This window comes from Dendropsophus ebraccatus, chromosome 3 (genome assembly GCF_027789765.1).
Source record: "Dendropsophus ebraccatus isolate aDenEbr1 chromosome 3, aDenEbr1.pat, whole genome shotgun sequence".
In the NCBI taxonomy this organism is placed as follows: Eukaryota; Metazoa; Chordata; class Amphibia; order Anura; family Hylidae; genus Dendropsophus; species Dendropsophus ebraccatus.
This window is the reverse complement of record NC_091456.1, coordinates 82,220,053-82,245,995: the sequence shown is the minus strand read 5'-3', so window position 1 is coordinate 82,245,995 and position 25,943 is coordinate 82,220,053.

Genomic DNA, 25,943 nt, shown 5'->3' with positions numbered 1-25,943 from the left:
ACAGAGGGGCAACTAAGATAATTGTCAAACATTTAAACAGTGTAGAAACAGAAATATAAATAGAGAATGTGGGCAAGAGAGTGTGAATTATAGATATGTATTTGTTGTACCGTCACCACCATTACAATGGAAGATTCCAAATCAAGGTTGTATCCTTCAGTAATTGCATTCTACTGGTAACCTAAATTATGCATGTTATAGTATATGTGAATATTCATGTCTGCATCGATTCTGTGCTCTTTGTGTATTGATAATCACATAGAGATAATAAAACATGAAAATGAATTAAACAGAATCTCATGCAAAATTCATGGTTATAAATCTGCACGGTACAGCACACCAGATGTGAATTTTTGATGCATCAAATCAACTAAAAGTCCAGTCCCAAAAGAATTAGATTTCTTCAAATGAAGCTGACTCTATTTCATATTCATTAAATTGTAATATACTGTGAAATATAATAGCAATTTATGGGTTTTAATCCTGAAAAAAAATGTATTTCATTTGTGTGATTGAATATTGGTCTTTACAGATTTCTAGGGTAAATATTCTAAATTCATTTATAAAAGAATTATATTTATTGCTCATTGTAAAGCTCCAAAAATGGCATTATGTATATTCCCAACAGCACTTTATATACAAACAGAGAGTACCTCTAGAGAAAATAAAATAGCTTTATTAAAAGATCAACGTTAGACAAAGGCTGCATCAGCTATGAGTAGACAGGAGCTTACCATATGACTGTCCCGAAATCAAAAGTAATACACTTCAACAGTTATAAGCCTATCTCACTGTACATTGCTTGACCATAACATTGAAACCTGAGGTAATATTGTGTACTACCTTTTATGCCATCATGCCATCAAGTTATTGATGTCTTTAAAACCTTGAACTTGAACTATGATGTTTCACCTAAAGACATAAGCAACAGTTGATTTAAGCCATGTAAATTACATTGTAAGGTGGGGCACCATGGGCCCTCTAATAGATACTAGAACAGATTAAAATCTGTGGAATTTGGAGGCAAGGTCAAAACCTTAAATAAAATGAACAATTTTGTGTGTCAAGGCACATTATACTGATGGAGGAGGCCACTGCCATTATGGTGGTGGATTACTAGTGTCGACATCAACAGGGCCCAAAGTTTCACAATGACATTTTTCCATTGCTCCATGGTCTGGTTCTGGTGCTAACCTCAACACTATAATTATCTTTAATGATAAACAGGGTACGCATAGTGTAGTGGAGCAAACTAAAAATGGGAAAGATCCATTGCTTGACATGAATGTGCAATAACTTTTATTCAGAACTTCATGAGAATATTTACAGGAACACATGAGCTTATTTGTATTCCTTTAAATGTTTTTATGAAGATTTAATAAAATGTATTGCACATTTAAGCCAAGCCCTAGATCTTTCTAAGTTTATAGTAGGTAATAACTAGAGATGAGCGAACCGGGTTTGGGTTCGAGTCGATCCGAACCGAACGATCGGCATTTGATTAGTGGCGGCTGCTGTACTTGGATAAAGCTCTAAGGTTGTCTGGAAAACATGGATACAGCCAGTGACTATATCCATGATTTCCACATAGCCTTAGGGCTTTATCCAACTTCAGCAGCCACCGCTAATCAAATGCCGAAAGTTCGGGTTCGGATCGACACGAGCATGGTCGAGGTTCGTTCATCTCTAGTAATAACCAATGCATACCGAGAGCATCTCACAAGGCCTGCCATTTTGGAGATGGTCTGACCTAGTTTTTTGGCCCGTATCAAAGTCGGTTCAATTCTTACACAGTGTCATTTTTCTCATCTACACATCAGTTGCTTTCTGCAGGATCAGTGATTCCCCAGCATCAGAGATGTCCTGGAGAAACCAGCAGTGTTTTTGAGGATCATCAAAAACAGATAGGAGGTCAGTAAAAGGCCACAGGGTGGGGCCTGCTGAGGGCTTGCTAGGTAAATCTTTACTGAAAAACAAACAGCACACAGATGGTGCATCAGTGTGCCATCCGTTAAAAATGCACCTGTTGACTATATAAAACTGACTATATAAGTGCAAGACTACTTTTTTCAGAACAGATCAGTGATCAAAAACTGATCCATTTTCAAAACGAATGTCTACAAATCCACATTCTTTCTCAGAAAAAAATTATGTGTGGATGAGGCCTAAAATATTTTAATCCAGTGCGTGAGGAGAGAGGCATGAGGGTGGAGTCCGTCCCGTAATTAGTCACGTCTCTCTGCCTGTCAGCAGTGATCGAAAGGCAAAAAGGCCTCTTTTCCTGGTAATCCCCCCCCCTCCTCCTCGGCAGAGCATACTTACAGGCAAAGAGATGTGACTAGTTACGGATCGGAATCCAGATGTCTAGTTCACTGTGCTCTGCTTACCCTGTATGCTGGATTAAAATCTCTACCAAAAACTAACGTGGATAAAGTGAAGAGATATACATTTGGTATTAATTGCAATGAATGTGAATAATTTTATAGAGATCTTTTACCATTATGACAATAAAGAATACTATATTTCATGCTAATGAGTATCATGAAAGCGTGTAATGAATAGATTTATATACGTCTCAACTTAACTTAATGATGCCAAGAATTTAATAATAAAATACAAAACAAAGTGTACTTTAATAGAATGACTTCTACTAATTTAGTTGCCAGGATCTGTCAAATGTATTGTACTCTGCAGGTAATAACAGTTTTGTTGTGTGCCATTCTTCCAAGTCAATGCGGCAACCCTATATTTAAAAGTTAAGTGCTTTAAATGCACAATAGTATTCTTGTTAATAGAATGTTTTACAGGAGCAGCTCACAATCATCACGGCTCAAATGGATTTGAAAGATAGGTTAATGGCATGTTGCCTAACCTAACATATCATTGTAAGAGTTTATACAGTACAAGCATTTCAACTATGCCATGGTACAGAACAAGATCATTAGTTGATATTATATAGTGGTGTTTTTGTATTGTTTTCAGGGGGTTTTGTATCTTTACTGGCATACATTTTACCAGGATTGGTCTGTTCCAAAAATGTATTTGATAACCTTTGGGAAAAAAGAAGAGCTGAAAGAAAAGTTTATAGTTTTATTGCCCTCCAGCATGTACGTTTACTATAAGTAAAATATAGTCCTCATATGACTTTGGTAGCTACTTAGGATTTTGAGGATCATCCCATTGGTGCTGTTCCTGTTCAACTTTAACGTTTCTAGGCAAAATTCCCAAAATGTCTCCAAAATGTTAAATACTTTTTTCCTTTTTTTAAAAAAAAATATTGTATTGAATTTTCAATTTAGTTTTAGGCTTTTTCTGTAAATATACCGGTAGGTGTAAGCAATCTTTTTTCTTATATATTTCATTTTCTTTAGGACTGCTTTCCATTAATTAATGCTTTAAGTGATTCCTGCGTGACCACCGCTCAGCTGAAAATTGTTCTGAGGATATGGTCTATAAGTGCAGAAATGATTTTAATGTGGTAAAAAAATGTGTCCAATTATGTCCTGGATCCTGGATTGTAACATTGGCGGCCTATTCCCACTCGATTACCTGGCTGACATGCTGCAGTCCATTATCTTTCTCATTCATGTTCTCTACTACTGACTGCTTTTTACTTGTCCCAATTCCCTGCAACAACAGTCCCAAAAGGGCTTCCTTTTTTTTTTTTTTTTTTTGCAGTTCTCACTTTTATTAAGTTTTCTTTTCCATAAAAATACACATGCACATAAGCAGAAAGGAAAAACAAGAAAAAGGATAAACATGTACCCTCCCACCCAACATGTACCCTAGCTACACAACGCTTTTCTAAACCGTTCTGGTTTCTTTCTCAAGATGACACTTGAGAAAGAAACGGGATCAGTTTAGAAATGTGTTGTATCGCCATTTATAAATTTTAAGCTACATCTATTTGTGTCTCCATTGGACGTGCAACCATGGATATCCCTAGGTGGATTGGAGGTATTTTTTCTAACTGCTATCTATCTTATAAGGATTTACCTGGGGAGTGGCTGCGGTCTTGTTTCATATAATTGTGAGTGTTGTGCCTCATCCTTGCACAACACTATTAGGTGAGAGCCTTTCATTCATTGCTCTGACCTGTAGTATTGTCTGACCTGTGCTATGGAGCGCTGTTCTATTTCCTTATGCAAATGGTATGTCCCACAGATGTAATCAAACAAAGATCGGGAGAAAAGGGCAAAGAATATACTGTCAAGTTATTCTCCAAACATCTTTCCAAAAGCCCAACATGCGCTGACAACTCAAAAAAATATTAATGAGCTCCCCCTTTGCGCTTCCTTTTTTTCATCATGACACTAAGGAAATGCCTATTTAGCCAGTCATTGGCATAGGTGGGTCACTACATGGCAATAATTTGCCACGGAAGAATTTTCTGGGCCGCAAAAAAAAAGGATGGGGTGCAGCTTAGCTGGTTCTGTACACTAGCTAGATAGACATTTAGGGGCTGGAGCAGTCTAATATACAGTAACTTGTCTTATTTGTATGCCAACAAAAGCCACAACCTTGAACCCTTGCACAATTATTTTTTGGAGTGGGGGTGGGGTTGTCTATTTTTTCAATAGCTTCATTTTAAGATACATATAATAGATCAATAATACGCCTTTATTAATATTTATTTGGTGTAAGAGCAAAAACAAAACAAAAAAAAACTTTAATTCTGCAATATTTTTTATCATTTTTTATTTACAATATCACAGAAGAAAACTATGTAAGGGATTTAATGTACCTCCACAATAATTGTATATAAGAATCAGGTATAACAAGAAAAGATATTGCTGTTGTTTTGATTTCTCTCTATTCCTGTATATTTGTACTTGTTCATACTTGCTGTGTTCTGATATTGTATTCAAAATAGCATTTGCATTCACTCAGGTAACACTTTTCAAGCGGGATTTTATAAAGCAGATGTATATAAGGGTCTCCTGCTTATTTTGAATTTCACATAACTAGAAAAATATGTGCAGTACAAAATAAAGCATATTTAATTTAACCCCTTAATGACCACGGGCATATATTGACATCCTGAGGTCGTTAAGGGAGTTTAGAGCGGGGCTGCGCGGTGACCCCGCACTGAACCGCCGCTGTCCCGGGTGCCGCATGTAGCCGGGGACCACGGCTAATATCGGGCACGGTCCGATCACCGTGCCTGCTAATCAGGTAATCAGATGCAGCTGTCAAAGTTGACAGCTGCATCAGATTACCTTCCGTAGCCGCTCCCTGGTGTCTAGTGGGGTGGATCGATCCACACATCCTTTACCATCCAGGGTCTGTGCCGTAATGGCGCTGATCCCGGCTCGGCATTTGGTTGCTTCCGGCTGCAGCCGTCGGAAGCAATTGGGTGCCTATCTGATTGATCTATGCTGTATATCTATACAGCATACATCGTAATGAGAGATCAGTGTACTTATACTAGAAGTCCCCCAGGGGGGCTTCTAGTATAAGTGTAAAAAAAAAAAGTGTTATTAATAAAAAGCCCCCTCCCCGAATAAAAGTTTGAATCACCCCCTTTTCACCATGTTATAAATAAAAATAAATAAATAAACATGTTTGGTATCGTCGCATGCGTAATCGCCGAACTATTAATTTATCACATTCCTGATCTCACACGATAAAATGGCGTAAGCGCAAACAAATCCCAAAGTGCATTTTGGTCGCATCAAATTCAGAAAAATTGTAATAAAAAGCGATCAAAAAGTTACATATGCACAATCAAGATACCGATAGAAAGAACACATCATGGCACAATAAAATGACTCCTCACACAGCCCCATGGACCAAAGAATAAAAGCGCTATAAGCCTGGGAATGGAGCGATTTTAAGTTTGAATTTTTTACAATCCATCACATACAAGAAAAGTTATACATGTTACATATCGTTGTAATCGTAATGACTTGACAGACATATATAACAAGTTAGTTTTACCCCAGGGCGAATGGCGTAAAAACAAATATCACCTAAGTAAACAAAATGTGTTTTTTTTTTTGTTTTCAATTTCACCACACATTTATTTTTTTCCTGCTTTTGCAGTGTACTTATGAAAAAATTCAGCCTGTCATTGCGAAGTACAATTAGTGGCGCAAAAAATAAGGGCTCATGTTGGTTTCTAGGTGCAAAAATAGCAAGTGCTATGGCCTTTTAAGCACAAGGAGGAAAAAACGAAAATGCAAAAAACTAAATTGGCCCGGTCCTTAAGGGGTTAAAGAACTGTCTAATATATAGGACACTAAATTATTTTAACATTTTATAACATTATAACAAACCCAATAAAGTTCTCAGAATGTTACTTAAGCATTGTTACTTAAGCATTGCCTGATGCTATATGAACATACTGACGTGCAATATGGCCGAAATTATGTTGACTGTAATGGTTTGCATTATATCAGCATGAAATTTTGGTAGGAAAATGCATACACTAGTTCTTGTATTACTATGAAGTCCTATGGGCCCTGCCTCCATCACAGGTGCGTGGCTAAGACTCCTTTCTGAGACAGAAACAGCTGTCTAGGAGGCCTAAAACTTCTGTCTAGGAGGAACAGCTAAACTCTGCTAGAAAGGTAGAAAACAATTTTCTGTCAACAGTCATACACCATGACAAGACTGAGCACAACATCATAATATAGTTATACTGCATGAGCAAGGTTTCTCCTAGGCAAAGATATCAGAGTAGACTGGGGCTTCAAAATGTACTATTAAAGTTCTTTAGAAGAAGCACAAAAACAAGCAACACTGAGGATCATATGCATGATTGGTGTGTTAACAGTGTTCTAGTAGCAATCTAAACACCTACTAAGGTTGACCGCCTATAAGAGAACTGAATTTGTTTTATGTGAAATGGCAAGCCACAGAGCGATAGGGGTGTTCACTCTAAGCGTACTATTACACGAAGTGAATTTTCAACTATCAATGAATAACAATAAACAATCTCAAACAACCGCTATTGCGAACTACCTGAAATCGCTCGCCCAATTACACGCAATGATGATAGTTACTAATGATCGTTCTTGCGGTCGACTTGTCGTCGCTATTGCGTTTGTTGCTTTGTGAACGACCGAATGTCTTAATCAATGCAAACGATTTGCGAACCATGAAAATAGGTCCAAACTAAAACGATTTCTCATTGGTCGTTTAATTGTTGTCTACTATTACACTAGAGTACAGATTAGAACACTACTGTACAGATTAGAACAATCACATAGGATTGGTCAAGATTTGTACAATGTTATTGTAATGAATTTGCATTACAGGCAGATGCTTATCTATCATGCAAAACCATTAACCCCTAGACAACCTAGGCGTACCATATGATCAGTGTAGAAAACGAAAGTAATGAATGTACAAGTCCCCCAAAGGGACTTAAAATGTATAAAAAAAAAAGTTAAAATCACAAACACACTACAAAAATAAATAAATAAACATATAATATACCATAGCATGCGTAATTGTCCAATCTATTAAAATATAACAAGCATCATAGTGAATGGTGAACGGCGTAGACAAAAGAGGGAAAAAAGTGTGCAGATTACCAATTTTATGTTACATTATATATATGAAAAAATTAATAAAAGTGATTAAAACGTCCGATCTTTACAAGTATGGTATTAATAAAAACTAGAGATCATGGTGGAAAAAATGACACCCCATACAGCCCCGTAGGTGAAAAAATAAAACTGTTATAAGCGTCATAATAGGCCCATTTTATTAATAATTAATTGCCAAAAAAAAGGATTTGATTAAAAAAAAAAATACAACATTAGATAAACTGTGTAACCCTGCATATGGTTGTGTTCGGACTGACCTATAGAGTAATACTATCATGTCGCTTTTACCGTATAGTGCATTACGTAGACACAGGAACCCCCCAAACGTTACCATATTGCATTCTTTTTTTATGATTTCACCTATTTATATCTTCATAAATAATATATTTGGGATTCCGTCATACATGTTATGGTAAAATGAAAGACGCCATTACAAAGTACAACTATTACTGTAACAAACAAGCACTTACATGGCCTTGTAGATAAAAAACTGAAAGTGCTGGAGCTCTTAGAAGGGGAGGAGGGAAAAACGAAAGCACAAAAATCAAAATTTGCGCGGTCCACTGGGTCATTTTGGGCCTGGTCCTCAAATGGTTAAATGTGTGTCTTGTTCCAAATGTATTCAGCAGCAGCACAACAGCCCCAAGCATACAGTCAGTGTAATTAAATTATCACTATCAGTCCAGATGTAAGTTTTGATCAATGCGGAGCTGACTGTTAGCCCTGTACTTATCATGAGAACGAGCAGCGAGAGGACAGTGCTGCAGTGTGGTCTGCTTCCTGCTCTGTGTCAGTGAAAGAGCCGGGCCCATAGACTTACATTAGGGGCTCATCACATGATACAGAGCCGGGAGAGTGCTGTGTTCTCCTGGCTCATTCTCACGATTGCTACAGGTCTGAACCCTCATATCCAGACTGATCAAAACTTTTGACATGTCTCTATGACAGTTTTATGAAAGGACAGTCTAGTATTAGCGATCCGAGCAGGAGCAGGACCAGTGATTTCCTCTTGAGACCGGCACAGGTGGAAGGATTGCAAGGGTGTTCAGCGTGTCTATATCGTGGATGTTAGATATAACGCTACAAGTATCTTCATTTCGTGGTTAGTTTATTTGCAACACGTTTCATCCAATTGGTATACTAAGATGGCCTTTATTAAGCAATTCCTATCAATGCTTAATAAAAGCCATCTTAGTATACAGACTGGCCAAAAGGCAATGCAGATAAACCTACCACTAAATAAAGATACCTGTAGCGTAATATCTAACATCCATGATATAGACTGAATACAGTCCCAGGAAAGTTCTCCCTGGACTGCATCCAGCTTTTCTAGGCACAAGGAGGAGCACAGAGTTCAAAGGCAAGCCAACGGCCAAGCTGAGCAAAATGCTTTCCTTTGCTAGCACTGTAAATTGGCTCATTCTTAATTACCACCATACTATTACTGACCAAATGCAGTATGCTAAGACAAATAATACAAACAGTACCAGTTTACAAGGGACAACTATTACCACCACAAATTTCCTTAAGTCACCACACACTGACTAATGCCATCACTGCTACTGAGTAAAATCCATTGTAAACAAGACCAATATCACTTCATAAAGTGACCATAAAACGGTAGATTGCAGCTCCACACAGGCTCTTCAGACCATATAAACGATTACACTGCAATTACAACCACAGAAGGCGGTTTCTACAATTACGGTCACTCACTTTTCTATTTCTTCTCCATCTGAACTAGACTATCATGGGGCCTTTTCTCAGCCATGTGTCATCCCCATAAAATCTTCCAGACAAACAATTTAGGCTCCTCACTCATGCACCATCGTCATCCTCCACACCTTTATGGCCTCATCTGTCCCCTAATACAGTGGTTAGTCTCTTCTGTATCTATATATCAGTTACAGTCTTCTGTCCCCATCCCTCCATATAGTAGTTAGGCCTGTCTGTGTTCCCGTATTGTAGTTAGGCACCTCTGTACCCCCATATATCAGTCAGGCCCCTCTCTGTGCATCCATATAGTATATAGGCCTCCTTATGCAGATAATCCCCCACCCAGTAAGTAGCATACCCCATGTAGCTAATTCCCCCATAGGTAGTCTCCCTGGTATCCCCTGTAAGTAATCTCCTCAGTGGTATGCTCGCCGATATGTAGGATGTGCCATTCAGACATCCCACCCCGTAGGTACCCCCACAGATAGAACTTCCCCCACCCCTAGACATCCCCCTGTGGATAGTCTACCCTGGTTGTTAGCCTCCTCCCCTATGTATTAATCTAACATTGTAGTTAGCTTACGTAGCCCCCCTCCCCATATAGGCATCTCTCCTCATAGTTACCCCCCTTTCCACCCATGTAGGCATCTCCCTGGGTAGTTACCTGCCTACTATGTAATCATTTCTCTCCCTTGGTAGTTAGCTCTTCTTCTTCCCATGTACTGTAGGCATCTCCCCTGGTAGCTACTGTTCCCTCCTATCTAGTCATCTTTCTTGATAGTTACCCCCCCCCCCCCACACACACACACACACACACACACACATACACTCCACCATGTAGGCATCTCCCCTGGTAGTTATCCCCCCTCCTATGTAGGAATCCCTTGGTAAGTTAACCCCCCATGTAGCTATCCCCATGTAAATTAACCCCCTACCCCAATGTATGCATAGCCATTTAAGTTTACCCCCTTTCCCCATGTAGGCAACCCCCTACTACCAATGTAGACAATTCCCTGTAAATTAAGCCCCTCCTCCATGTAGGAAACATCTGTAATTGACCTCTTCCCCCTATGTAGACAATCCTCTTTAAATTAACCTCCTCTGCCCATGTAAACAATCTCCTATAAATTAACCCCCTCCCTCATGTAAAAAAAAAAAAAAACTACCTGAAAAAACAGTACTCACCTAGCTGTAGCAGATGTCTGATGTCTCTGGGCACAGTGACTTCACCAGAGCCCTGGGAGAGGGAGCAGCCTCATGTTGCCGTAGGCAGAATGCTGCTTGTGGCCACAAGGGTAATTGGCAGGATGAAGAGTCGATGGCTTCTCGTCCTGTCTATCAAAGCTCCGCATTTAACTCTGATCGCTCATCAGGAGCGCTCAAGGTTATTGGGCCAGATTCCGAACAGTTCAAAGACCATTTGCAGCACCTAGGAGGCCTGCTCATCTGCCAGGTTCTACAGGTAATGTCAGCTCAGGGAGCCCAGGCCATATTTTTGTACCAGGCCACTAGGCCCACTGTTGCGACGGGCCCTGTAGCAGCCCCTACCTCTGCTACAGTGGTAGTTTCACTCCTGTCCACAGAGATCTAATCTTAACATCATCAAGTCTATCTAGAATTGCATTTAGGCAACTCTACATCCACAGAAGATCTGTGTTAATTCTCCTAGATGTTTAGAACAGCTTCCCAGCCAAGTTCCTTCATACACTGTGGGCAAGTGTACGAAGAAGAATTGATGCTGTTTTGAAGGCAAAAGGAGGTCAAAGCAAACATTATTTTAGATTTCAATTGTTTTCTTTTCATTCCACTTTGCATTTTGTTATAAAATAACTGCAAAATAACTATTGACACTCATATTTTTGTAAGCCTTCTTACTCTGTAACATTTTTTCCTCACTTTTGCAATAAATTTATATATATATCAACCTGTAGACAGAAATTCAGATATTATGTTCGTAATTGTACTTTGACCTTTTGTTTCCTCGAACAACAACGAAGGTGATGTAGAGTTCAGGGATATAATATATGCATTTAATTCTGTTTATGTTATTTCGTTCAGTCGTTTTACCATGGATCTCAGGAACTGTATGTGTCAACAGTCATAGGGAATACATGCCAATTATGTCTCAGTGTGGTTCCTAATGATGATCGTATAGTACAGCTTTATACATTGAAGACAACAATTCAGGTTACACAGTATTAGTGGTGTGTTTTATAATAAGGCAAATAAAGACATCTCATTTAAACAAACCAGACGTTACACAATCAATAGTGCCAAGCAACAGCATCAGAATCTAATTTGAAAACATCTGCAAGTGGTAAGATTGGATGACATCTGGTCCTTTGGTTCTTTTAGTATTATCTGTAGGAGAAACTACAGATATCTTGAATAACTACACTACTTGGAAGTATCTATCAGCATTACACAAATGTATTCACACCACCAAGTCTTATAATGATCTTATCAAAATAAAATATTTGACCATATACTGTAGTTTTTTGTTTTTCTGAAACATTGCAGTGTGGCTGCTCATATGTTCAGAATATGGTAATCATACATAAAATAAATAAATCAAATACAATGAGCTTGAAATATATTGTACATTGAGACAAATATCAATTGTATCTTATAATTCAGCTAAACTAGAGACAATGCTTTATTCATTTATTTCTGATTTCATTTCTTTAATTACTTTCCCAATTACTCAGATTACATAACTTTCTTCCACGCACTAGACTTATGGAGGTCCGTAATGCTGTTTTCTTTTGATTCTCTTATTATGTCAAGCTAGGAAACAAGTAAGCATTAAAATACTGCCACAGGTACAGATGTATCCAGTATTAACATCAACTTTGGCATGTTACAACTGAAGTCAGACTTATTATGCTATCGTCAAATGTCTATACTGCTTTGCATTAGTTTAATAAAGTTTCTCTTTAAACATGAGTGTTTTTTTTCATATTTACAAATGGCTTAGTCTACTAAGCCAAGACTTAGCATTAGTCCATTAAACAATTGATGATAACCATCCCTTTTTACCTCAACATCCAGAATCTCCTACAAAATGAAGAAGGACCATATGTAGACTGGTGCTCATCACTATAGAACAGGGTACCAGAGAGGCCTTTTAAATAGGGGGTTTCTCCTTGGGGGTAATGCCAACCTGGTATAAGGAGTTTTTTGGCCATGCAATGCTCCTAAGTAATTGGAAAAAAAACTGAAATAGGAGGCCAGACTTTCTTGTGGTTAAAAAAAATCAAGGGACTCACCACAAAATAATATATTGATAACTAAATTCAGTCTAATAAAGCTTGTAAAGCTTCTAGCACTATCTATAAACATATTTCTGATCCCTATTACCTCTGCTTGACCACAACCCCCCCACCGAAAAAGCATTCCCCTCTTTGGGCTTGATTCATGATGCAGGAGCCTGCAGCGTCACAGAGGGGCCCAGCCTGTATCTTTCTTTCATCTTCAATGTCTTCTCTGGTCTAGCCCAGCAAGTCTAATAGGTCTAAAGACCATTCTGTATGAAGATGTCTTCTTTGTGGCAGGTATATTTCCATAATTTCATTAAAGGGGTTCTCCGGGATGGGGTGATTTTTCGTCTATGGCCGGGGAGTAGGTGGATGAGGGCAACAACATCCCCTTATCTCCCCGGTTCCAGTGCTGAATCCCGGATCGCGCCGCTCCCGTCTGCGCTACCCGGCCGCTTCCTGATCTCTGACGCGGGCTTGAGACGTGACGTTTCAAGTCTGCTCTGCCAGTCAGTGACAGAGGCGGGATGGGCGAAAAAAAAAAAAAAACGACCCTAAAGTACCCCTTTAAAATGCACACTAAGCTCCTCATATCTTTCTGGGAAGCAATTATAGAAGTAAAGCTAAAACATTTTATAGACAGTATTTAATGTCTGAGTGTATCTTAGTGATGATAGAGTTGTGCTGCATCATTTGTTTTTACTTTTCAGTAACAACAGACATGTACCTTTAATTTTAACCTTTAACCTTTTCACTTTATTTCACTTTGTTAGCATATAATGGCTTATTTTTTTCAGTATTACATGGTAAGTAATAAATATACTGTAATAGCGGGGGTAAATACACTTGACTAGTGTGCTTTTTGATGGTTAATAAAGGTCTAAGAAGTTGATGGCACTTTCAAGCCATAAACTATCTCTTCAAATAGAAAAAACCCTGCTAGAATGTAGGATTGTACAATGCGTTGGAAAATAGTATGAACTTTTCTGTTAAGACAGAAATTGTATTATATGAAATCATTATCTGCAACATTGCTTTCTATGCTTTACTATCTTGTATGACAGATTTATTTACAAACTGTAGTGTAATTATTCTTCCACAGGAGTTTGTTATACAGTAATGAATCCTCCCAGTTTATTTTGCAAGCTTGTAGAACAAGTGTTCCTTTCATAAACTTCCCACACACTGTCATGAAATCACTACATAGCTCATTAACCTAGAATTCTTGCAAAAGGACCAACAAAAACTATTCTCCCATCAATTATCCTGCATTTATCATCAGATGCAAATACAGACCAATATCCATTTTGTGCAACCCTCATATTAGCAAGGCCTGGCCTATTCATTAATCCGACCCTCTTTAACCTCTTAAGGACATAGGACGTACCGGTACGTCCTATGTCCTCATTAGCACTTCAAAGCGGGGCCGCGCGGCGGCCCCGCTTTGAAGTGCCGCGATCCCGGGTGCCGCGTGTAGCCCAGGACCGCCGCTATTAGCGGGCACGGTCCGATCGCCGTGCCCGCTAATTAGCTAATCGGAGGCAGCTGTCAAAGTTGACAGCTGCCTCCGATTACCGGAGGCAACGTTTCCCTGGTGTCTAGTGGGGGAGATCGCTCCTCCGGGACCTTGTCCCGGAGGAGCGATCTCCGTTACTGATGCCGGCCGGGGACGCGTCCAAGATGGCGCCGTCCTCGGCTCGGCACTCGTTTGTTTCCGGCTGCAGCAGCCGAAAGCAAACGAGTGCCGATCTCATGGATCTCTGCAGCATATCTATGCTGCAGAGATCTCTATGAGAGATCAAAGTATATATACTAGAAGTCCCCTAGGGGGGCTTCTAGTATATGTGTAAAAAAAAAAAAAAACGTGTTGTTAATAGTAAAAATCCCCCTCCCCTAATAAAAGTCTGAATCACCCCCCTTTTCCCAGGTTTTAAATAAAAGTAAACAAATAAATAAATAAATAAACATGTTTGGTATCGCCGCGTGCGTAATCGCCCGAACTATTAATTAATCACATTCCTGATCTCGTACGGTAAACGGCGTCAGCGCAAAAAAATCCCAAAGTGCAAAATTGCGCATTTTTGGTCGCATCAAATCCAGAAAAAATGTAATAAAAAGCGATCAAAAAGTCGTATATGCGCAATCAAGGTACCGATAGAAAGATCACATCATGGCGCAAAAAATGACACCTCGCACAGCCCCATAGACCAAAGGATAAAAGCGCTATAAGCCTGGGAATGGAGCGATTTTAAGGAATGTATATTGGTTAACAACGGTTTGAATTTTTTACAGGCCATCAGATACAATATAAGTTATACATGTTATATATCGTTTTAATCGTAACGACTTGAGGAACATGCATAACAAGTCAGTTTTACCCCAGGGCGAATGGCGTAAAAACACATTTCCCCCAAATAAAAGAAATGCGTTTTTTTTTTCAATTTCACCACACTTTGAATTTTTTTCTGGGTTCGCAGTGTACTTTATGCAAAAATTCAGCCTGTAATTGCAAAGTACAATTAGTGACGCAAGAAATAAGGGGTCATGTGGGTTTCTAGGTGGAAAAATGCAAGTGCTATGACCTTTTAAACACAAGGAGGAAAAACCGAAAACGTAAAAACGAAAATGGGCCATGTCCTTAAAGGGTTAACCCCTTGAGGACCGAGCCCAAAATGACCCAGTGAACCAGGCCAAATTTTGTGAATTTGACCTGTTTTACTTTATCCATTAACCCCTAGACGACCCTGGACGTAGGGTTACGTCATGGAAGTCTGTCCCCAGACGACCCATGACGTAACCTTACGTCCTGGGTGTTTTTCCCGCTATGAAGCGCACTCCGGAGCGGAGCGCGCTTCATAGCAGGTGGAGGCCGGCTGCAATCAGCAGCCGGGACCTCACCGGTAATGACACGCTGCAGCGATCGCGCTGCCGCGTGTCATTAACCCCTTAAACGCCGCGATCGCTTAAACGCCGCGAGTCCCCTGTCACTTACCGATCGGGACCCCCGCAGTGTGACTGCGGGGGTCCCGATCGTTGAAACGGACTGCCGGAGGTCTCTTACCTGCCTCCGTGCGGTCCAATCGGCGATCTGCTACACTGAGCCTGCACAGGCAGGCTCAATGAGCAGATCGCCGATAACACTGATCAATGCTATGCCTATGGCATAGCATTCATCAGTGTAGAAATCAAAGTAATGTATGTAAAAGTCCCCCAAAGGGACTTCAAAGGTGTAAAAAAAAAAAAGTTCAAAACACTATTACACTACCCCAAAACCCCTCCCCCAATAAAAGTCTAAATCACCCCCCTTTCCCATTATATAAATAAAACATATAAAAAGGAATAAATAGATAAACATATAATATACAATAGCGTGCGTAATTGTCCGATCTATCAAAATATAACAAGCATCATTGCGAACGGCGAACGGCGTACACGAAAAGAGGGGGAAAAGTGCGCAGATTACCGATTTTATGTTACATTATATATTAAAAAAAATCAATAAAAAGTGATCAAAACGTCCGATCTTCACAAATATGGTATTAATAAAAACTAGAGATCATGGCGGAAAAAATGACACCCCATACAGCCCCGTAGGTGAAAAAATAAAACCGTTATAAGCGTCACAATAGGCCCATTTTATTAATATTTAATTGCCAAAAAAAAGGATTTCATAAAAAAATATATATATAACATTAGAGAATCTGTGTAACCTGCATATGGTTGTGTTCGGACTGACCTATAGAGTAATTGTATAATGTGGCTTTTACCATATAGTGCATTACGTAGACACAGGAACCCCCCAAACGTTACCATATTGCTTTCTTTCTTACGATTTCACCAATTTATATCTTCATAAATAATATATTTGGAATTCCATCATACATGTTATGGTAAAATAAAAGACGCCATTACAAAGTACAACTATTCCTGTAAAAAACAAGCACTTACATGGCTTGTAGATTGAAAACTGAGAGTGCTAGAGCTCTTAGAAGGGGAGGAGGGAAAAACGAAAGCACTAAGATCAAAATTTGCGCGGTCCACTGGGTCATTTTGGGCCTGGTCCTCAAAGGGTTAATAATGTCTAGATGCTGTTACTTATTCTAATGATTCTGAGACTGTTTTTTCGTGACATATTCTACTTTATATTACTGGTAAATATATGGTAATGGTAACTGGTAATGGATATTTATTGCGAATACTTATGAAAAATCACAAAATAATGTGAAAAATTGAGAAAATTTTTATTTTTCTAACTTTGAAATATTCTGCCTGTTGGGAAAATAGTTATGCCACATAAATTAGACATTAAATAACATTAACAATATGTCTACTTTATGTTGGCAGCATTTTTTAAACTTGCTTTCAATTTTTTAATAGAAAAGAAAGAAGAAAAAAAAAAACAAAACAAAAAAAAACTTTGGGAGCGGTAAAGTCTTCTGTGTGAACTAGTCCTTAGAAATGGTGAACTTACACTTGGTGAGTGGTGAGGATTTCACCACTCCTAAAAGTAACACGTCCAAAGATAATTATGCAAGGCTCGCTACGATCCTCCCGGTGTGAACTCCCAGTTCCCCGGTCTCCGAAATACTAAACAAAAAAATATGAAAAATAGGAGAGCGAACTTTACATCTGATAAAATCATAAATATGTATCGTTAAAAAGGGAGCACAGATGTTACTCACGCTGAGGAGGGGAGTTTTGGAACGCTCCCCTCCACCTCCAGGTTCTCCTTCAGAAAGATCTCAGCAGGCATCCAGATCAGTCTTTGTTTCTTGTAGCTACCTTTCAGCATCTGGAGAGAAACACTGGGATTCCTGTATCGATTTCTCAAGTAAATTAGGGTTCTGTATACACTTTACTAGGTTTTATTCATAGCCCAACGCGTATCGAGATATCAAATCTCTTTCTCAAGGACAATGTTCAACAAACACACATGCAAGCTTAAAAAGCCCTCCCTTTGCTCCTCCCTCTCATGACCTCATACTGGAACCATTTTACAAAAAAAAAAAACAACACAATGTTAAAAGGTATAAATACATAAAAACAATAAAAATCTCTATTCTTATCAATGTGGTTACACTCTTTCCAACATTTCATTTAGACCATTTGGTGTTAGTGTGTTAAGCCTAAAAATCCAATAACTCTCTCGTTTGCATAACTTTGCAAATCTATGTAACTGGCTTTCTATTCTTTCTACTGGATACACTTTTAGCAGGCTGGCGTCGGCATTGTGGAACTGAGCAAAATGCCGTGATACACTATGCTTGGCAAATTTGTGTACTATGTTAAATCTGTGTGTATTTATTCGCTTCCTCAGAGTCTGACACGTCCTACCTACGTACTGTAGGCCACAAGGGCAGTCCAGTACATATATAACAAAGTCACTGCTACATGATAAGAACTGTGAAATTGCTATTTCCTCTCCTGACACCTTACTTTTTAGCATTTTTGTTTTGTTAGCAATATTCGGACAGGTTTTACACACTATTTTTCCACATTTGTAGATCCCTGAATTTTTTAAAAAACGCCAATTTTTAGATTTTTGGGGTTTTAAATTGGGATAAGATGGAGCTATCAGTTGTCCTAAAGTTTGAGATCTTCTAAAAATCATACGTGGGCCCTGGGTCACTGCTTCTGATAAAAATGGATCTCTAAGTAGAATTTTCCAGTTTTTTTTCAGAATTTTTTCAATACTTCTATGGTTACTTGTGAACTTAGTAATAAATGAGACTTCTTTTTTCTCTCTTTCACCTTCTTTTTCCTCCTTTTTCCTTCCTGTATTCATTACCTGTAGCTTCCTATCCAGAGGGTTTGGATAGGAAGCTACAGGTAATGAATACAGGAAGGAAAAAGGAGGAAAAAGAAGGTGAAAGAGAGAAAAAAGAAGTCTCATTTATTACTAAGTTCACAAGTAACCATAGAAGTATTGAAAAAATTCTAAAAAAAAAAAACTGGAAAATTCTACTTAGAGATCCATATTTATCAGAATGCAGTGACCCAGGGCCCACGTATGATTTTTAGAAGATCTCAAACTTTAGGACAACTGATAGCTCCATCTTATCCCAATTTAAAACCCAAGAAATCTAAAAATGGGAGTTTTTTAAAAAATTCAGGGATCTACAAATGTGGAAAAATAGTGAGTAAAACCTGTCCGAATATTGCTAACAAAACAAAAATGCTAAAAAGTAAGGTGTCAGGAGAGGAAATAGCAATTTCACAGTTCTTATCATGTAGCAGTGACTTTGTTATATATGTACTGGACTGCCCTTGTGGCCTACAGTACGTAGGTAGGACGTGTCAGACTCTGAGGAAGCGAATAAATACACACAGATTTAACATAGTACACAAATTTGCCAAGCATAGTGTATCACGGCATTTTGCTCAGTTCCACAATGCCGACGCCAGCCTGCTAAAAGTGTATCCAGTAGAAAGAATAGAAAGCCAGTTACATAGATTTGCAAAGTTATGCAAACGAGAGAGTTATTGGATTTTTAGGCTTAACACACTAACACCAAATGGTCTAAATGAAATGTTGGAAAGAGTGTAACCACATTGATAAGAATAGAGATTTTTATTGTTTTTATGTATTTATACCTTTTAACATTGTGTTTTTTTTTTTTGTAAAATGGTTCCAGTATAAGGTCATGAGAGGGAGGAGCAAAGGGAGGGCTTTTTAAGCTTGCATGTGTGTTTGTTGAACATTGTCCTTGAGAAAGAGATTTGATATCTCGATACGCGTTGGGCTATGAATAAAACCTAGTAAAGTGTATACAGAACCCTAATTTACTTGAGAAATCGATACAGGAATCCCAGTGTTTCTCTCCAGATGCTGAAAGGTAGCTACAAGAAACAAAGACTGATCTGGATGCCTGCTGAGATCTTTCTGAAGGAGAACCTGGAGGTGGAGGGGAGTGTTCCAAAACTCCCCTCCTCAGCGTGAGTAACATCTGTGCTCCCTTTTTAACGATACATATTTATGATTTTATCAGATGTAAAGTTCGCTCTCCTATTTTTTATATTTTTTCGTTTGGTATATCAATTTTTTTAAACACTAGAAAGCTTAAAAGTTTAGCAACAATTTCTCAAATTTTCGAGAAAATTTCAAAATCAGATTTTGTTAGGGACCAGTTGAGGTTTGAAGTGAATTTAAGGGAATTGTATGTAATAACCCCCCCCCCCCACACACACACACACACACAAATCACCCCATTTCAGAAACTGCACCCCACTAAACTGTTCAAAATCACTCCCAAAAAGTTTCAATTTCAATTTTCTGTGCACAAATTATATTGTAATCCAATTTCTCGTATAATAGAAAACCTATTACCAGAGAAACGTACCACAAAATGTATTGCCCTGTTTCTGCAGTTAAGAGAAATACCTCACATGTGGACATAAAGTGCCAAGTGGGCGCTAGGAGAGCCTCCAAAGGGAAGGAGCGTTGTTTGGATTTTGGAAGCTGGATTTGGCCAGATTGGAGGACGGAGGCCATGTCAGGTTCGTAGAGCCCCTGTGCTGCCAAAACATTGTAAACCCCCCACAAGTGACCCCATTTTGGAAACTACACCCCTCAAGGAACGTAGCAAGTGGTATAGTGAGCATATGGACCCCACTGATGGCAGGCACAATGTGCTAAGAAAATGAAAAATTACCTTTTTTTAACCAAAAAGTTAGGGTAGCCTCGATTTTTTCATTTTCACAAGGGGTTAAAAAAGAAAAAAACCTGCTACACATGTAGAGCAATTCCCCCGAGTACAGAAATACCCCACATGTGGACGTTAATTGCCAAGTGGGCGCTAGGAGAGCCTCCAAAAGGAAAGAGCGCCATTTGGATTTTGGAAGCTGGATTTGGCCAGATTGAAGGACGGAGGCCATGTCGGGTTCGTAGAGCCCCCGTGCTACCAAAACATTGTAAACCCCCCACAAGTGACCCCATTATGGAAACTACACCCCTCAAGGAATGTAACAAGGGGTATAGTGAGCATATGGACCCCACTGGTGGCAGGCACAATGTGCTAAGAAAATGAAAAAGTACTTTTTTTTTACCAAAAAGTTAGGGTAGCCTCGATTTTTTTTTCTTTTTCACAAGGGGTTAAAAAAGAAAAAAACCTATTACACATGTAGAGCAATTCCCCACGAGTACGGAAATACCCCACATGTTGACGTTAGTTGCCAAGTGGGCGCTAGGAGAGCCTCCAAAGGGAAGGAGCGCCGTTTGGATTTTGGAAGCTGGATTTGGCCAGATTGGAAGACGGAGGCCATGTCGGGTTCGCAGAGCCCCCGTGCTGCCAAAACATTGTAAACCCCCGACAAGTGACCCCATTATGGAAAGTACACCCCTCAAGGAATGTAACAAGGGGTATAGTGAGCACATAGACCCCACTGGTGGCAGGCATAATGTGGAACAATGTGTTGTGAAAAAGAAAAAATGAAATTTTTCATTTTCACAGCACATTGTTCAACCTATGTGCCTTCCACCAGTGGGGTCCATATGCTCACTATACCCCTTGTTAGATTCCTTGAGAGGTGTCCTTTCCATAATGGGGTCACTTTTGGGTAGTTTCCACTGTTTTGGCAGCACGGGCCCTTTGTAAAATCAACATGGCCTCCATCCTCCATTCTGTCCAAATCCAGCTTTCAAAACGGTGCTCCTTCCCTTTGGAGGCTTTGCTTGTGCCCGCTTGGCACTTTAAGTCCACATGTGGGGTATTTCCATACTCGGGGGCAAATTCTCTACATGTTTAGTGGGTATTTTTTTCTTCTTACCCCTTGTGAAAATGAAAGATTCCAGGATAGACCAAAATTTTCGTCTAAAAAAAAGTAAATTTTTTAGACTAAAAGGTTGGTCTAGCCTGGAATCTTTCATTTTCTCAAGGGATTAAAAGCGGGTTGGAGTGGGAATGAGTAGAGCAATTTCCTCCGAAGGGGGAAATACCCCACAAGTGGACTTACATTACTACGTGGACACAGGACAAGCCTCCAAAAGTACAGAGTGACCTCTTGAGGCCGGAATGGATGAGCCCCCAGGCTACCAGGACAGTAGATACCCACAAGTGACCCCATTATGGAAACTACAGCCCTTAAGGAATTTAACAAGGGGTGTAGTGAGCATATGGACCCCACTTGTGGGGGGTATCCACTTTGCATATAGGTGTGGAAATGAATTGCTATGTGGGCACAGGACAAGCCTCCAAAAGGACTGAGTGCCCTTTTGAGGACGGAATGCCCTTTTGAGCCCTCATGCTACACGGACCTCACTGGTGACAGGCACATAGGTAGGGTTAAAAGAGAAAAATAAATTAGACATGCACGGAGTTGGCTGACAGTTGCAGACATTCTCAGGAAAATAAATAGAAAAATGCCCAAGAAATTACAGAAACTACACCACCCAAGAAATTTATTTAGGAGGTGTAGGGTGCATGAGCCTTTCTAATTTTTTTTTTCCCTGCACTGAATGTGCTGCAGTAGTTAAAAATTAGAAAGGCCAATTTTCACACTGCTCAACTGTTAGGCCAGTATGACTCTCCACGTCGGTATTTGATGCCGTCATGGAAAGTCTGTCCTCCACTAAAGGGCCAGTTCACACTGAGTAAACATGGTGTAATCCTGCCGTGCTCAGTGTGCTGTTGTAAGTGAATGAGAGGGTGTGCGCTCATCAGCTCCCTCTCCTCTCCGCTCAAAAAAGTAACATGTTACTCCCATGAGCGGAGAGCAGCGGCAGCGGACTAGCGTGCACCCTCTCATTCACTTACAGCAGCACACTGAGCACGGCGGGATTCCGCAGCGGAGAGGTCCGCTGCGGAGTTACAGTGTGTTTACTCAGTGTGAACTGGCCCTAAGGGTGCATTCACACCGAGCAAAATCCGTGGAATTCCACTGCAGAGGTCTCCACCATGGAATTCCGCCTGCCCCAGTGTAAACCAGTGTGTCTATGGGAGGGCTTGCACGCCTCCACTCAAAGAACTGACATGTAAATTCTTTGAGCAGAGGCGCGCAAGCCATACAATACGCACACTGTTTGACACTGAGGCAGGTGGAGCTCCGCTTTGGAATTCCCCCAATTTTACTCAGTGTGAACATGCCCTAATCATGCCGTGTATGTCCCTTGTAGAAAAAAAACCTAAATCTGGCTCTAATTGTAAGCCTGCAAATACAATGGGCCTTGGGAGCCAGAGTAAGCGCCATGTGTATTTGAGGTCTAAATTAGGAGATAGGCACGGCATTGGCAGACAGTTGAAAAATAGAAGCTCAACTGTCAGGCCAGTATGACTTTCCACATCGGCATGTGATGCCGACATGGGAAGTCTGCCCTCCACTAATTATGCCGTGTATGGGTCCATTTACACAGAAAGATTATCTACCAAAGATTTGAAGCCAAAGCCAGGAATGGATTTGAAAAGAGGAGAAATCTCCCGCTTTCCTTTATGACCTGATTTCCTCTTTTCAAACCCATTCCTGGCTTTGGCTTCAAATCTTTGGTAGATAATCTTTCTGTGTAAATGGACCCTATGTCCCCTATATAAAAAAAATAGATAAAAAATAAACCCTACAGTGACCAGAAGTGGAAAGGACAAATTTGGAAATTTTGAAGGTTGGGAATTAATACTCCATGGACGTATGGTACGTCTTGAAGCATTCTTTCATACAGAGGCCAGGTTTATCAGGACAGGTATCACACTGATAACACGTGTCCTTTCTAAACTCCTTTTGTAGCACACGCAACACCTTTTCTGACTTTGCCTTTCTTGCCAGTGTGAGGGACTTCGCCAGGAAAGTGCTGCCCTGACACGATACGGGGACCTCCAGTTGCAGCTGCAGAAGTACTAGGCCCTCCTCCTTTTCCTCCACAAAAAATCAGGGCCTTGACAACTGACTCCTGAAACTGGAGGTATTTCCCAGGGTGGCCGGCACAATGGTAAAGTACAAACGCGTTGTACATTGCCGTTTGGACCATGTGCACGGCTAACTTTTTGTACCAGATGTTTGTTTTCCGCAGAGCACTATATGGCTTGAGGACTTGATCTGAAACATCAACTCCTCCCATATACCGATTGTAGTCCAAAATACAATCGGGTTTAAGTGCTACTGCGGTGGTACCGCGGACAGGGACAGGGGTCGTGCCAGGACCATGGATAGTAGTCAAAATAAGGACATCGCGTTTGTCCTTATATTTGACTAATACCAGGTTGTCGCTACAATGGGCCTTGAAGACATTCCGTCGCAGTACTTCTGCCACAGGAGATCTCGGGAGGCCTCTCTGATTTTTCCTCACAGTGCCGGAAGCTACAGTAGCTCGGGCTCTGAGGGATTTGAAAAGAGGGAGACTGGTATAAAAGTTACCCACGTAGAGGTGGTAACCTTTATCCAGTAGTGGGAACATCAGTTCCCACACAAGCTTCCCACTAACTCCCAGAGTGGGGGGACATTCTGGAGGTTGGATGTGGGTGTCCCTCCCTCCATAAACTCTAAATCTGTGAGTGTACCCTGAGGTACTCTCACAGAGTTTGTAGAGTTTGATGCCGTACCTTGCCCTTTTACTTGGCAGGTACTGGCGAAATTGGACTCTCCCCTTGAAGCTGACAAGGGATTCGTCAATGGACATATATTTCCCTGGGATATATACCTCCGAAAATTTGGCCGCGAGATGATCAATGACCGGCCTAATTTTGTATAATGAAGAAGAAAAGACTGGATTCCTTCAGCTCACGTAAAATCATTCAATTGTATTTTAATAATTCATTAAAAAGACAGCTGTCTTTTTAATGAATTATTGAAATAAAATTGAATGATTTTACGTGAGCTGAAGGAATCCAGTCTTTTCTTCTTCATTGTGCGTACCCCGGTGTCCAGGGGCTATACCTTCGTGCTCTCAAACTCTGATACAAGGAAACAGCATTTATTCTACTGGGCGCTGACCACCTCTACTACCTAATTTTGTATAGGCGGTCGGGATGGCCTCAAAGCGATGCCTTGTCATGGCCATCCGGTGTATTGGAGTGTTATATAAAATATCTACACTCCAATACTGCCTTATTCTGGGTTTTTTAACTAGCCCCATGTGCAGCAGAAGACCCCAAAACGTGGTTATTACTGCTGCATCAACTGGGGTTAAGCTGTGGGATCCCCCCCAAAAAAAGAGGAGACGGGGTGCTGAGCCAGAAATTGCTGGGCGTACAAATTAGTTTGCACGACCATCAGACTTATCAGTTCTTCACTGAAAAAGAGCTTAAAAAAGTCTATTTCAGTGAAGCCTGAGGGGTCAAATTGGATTCCCGATTGTCCCACAAAATCGGGAATCTGTGGCTCAAAATCGGGGGGGACTGGGGTCCAGATGGGCTCACTTGTATGGGGCGCTGGGGTGGAGATGGGGTCACTGGGGTGGAGATTGGGGGAGGCTGCCCGAGGCGTTCGCCTTGGACGCCTTCAGCGCCTTGGTGTCTCTTCATCGCTAAATGATGAAGAGGAGGAGGAGGTCGAAACGAGGAAAGTAGGATCTTCCTCTTCTCCCTCTTTGGCTGTATCGGTGTCAAAGGCAATAAGAGCATATGCCTCTTCAGCCGAATACAGACAATGGGCCATTTTTTTTAAAGATTTAGATATGGGGGGGTTATGTAAATCAGTAAACTTTATTTATGTGTAGTGTGTAGTGTATGTTTTTTTAAACTTAACTTTAAAAAAAAACTGTGCCCACTTGTTGCTGATCAGTGAATAGTCACTGATCAGAACAAGAGAGACAGGGGGGGAGGAACTGTCTGAGTGGGCAAAGAGAGTCAGGGGGAGAGGCTGGCACAGGGGTGGGTAGGTGAGGTGGACAGGTGAGGTCTGAGGGGGCAAAGAGAGGCAGAGGGACTGGGCAGCACGGATGCAAAAAAAAAGGGGTAAAAACTTGTTAGAGAAAAAAAAGGGACCCACTTGTTGCTGATCAGTGATTAGTCACTGATCAGAACAAGAGAGACGGGGGTGGGGGGTGGAGGAACAAAGAGGCAAGGGTGGAGGATGAAACGGGTGAGCAGGTGAGCTGGGGGGGAACTGTCTGAGGGGGCAAAGAGGGGCAGGGGGAGAGGATGGCACAGGGGTGGGCAGGTGGAGGAACGGTCTAAGGGGTCAAAAAGAGGCAGGGGGAGGATGGCACAGGGGTGGGCAGGTGAAGCTGGTGGAGGAACGGTCTGAGGGGTCAAAAAGAGGCAGGGGGAGGATGGCACAGGGGTGGGCAGGTGAAGCTGGTGGAGGAACGGTCTGAGGGGTCAAAAAGAGGCAGGGGGAGGATGGCACAGGGGGAGGCGCAGAGGAACGGTCTGAGGGGGGGCAAAGAGAGGCAGGGGGACCGCTAGCAGCACAGAGGATGCTGCTAGCAGGATCTCTCTGCACACACTATGCCACCGACGGACGCGACAGCTTGAGCGTCACGGAGCGT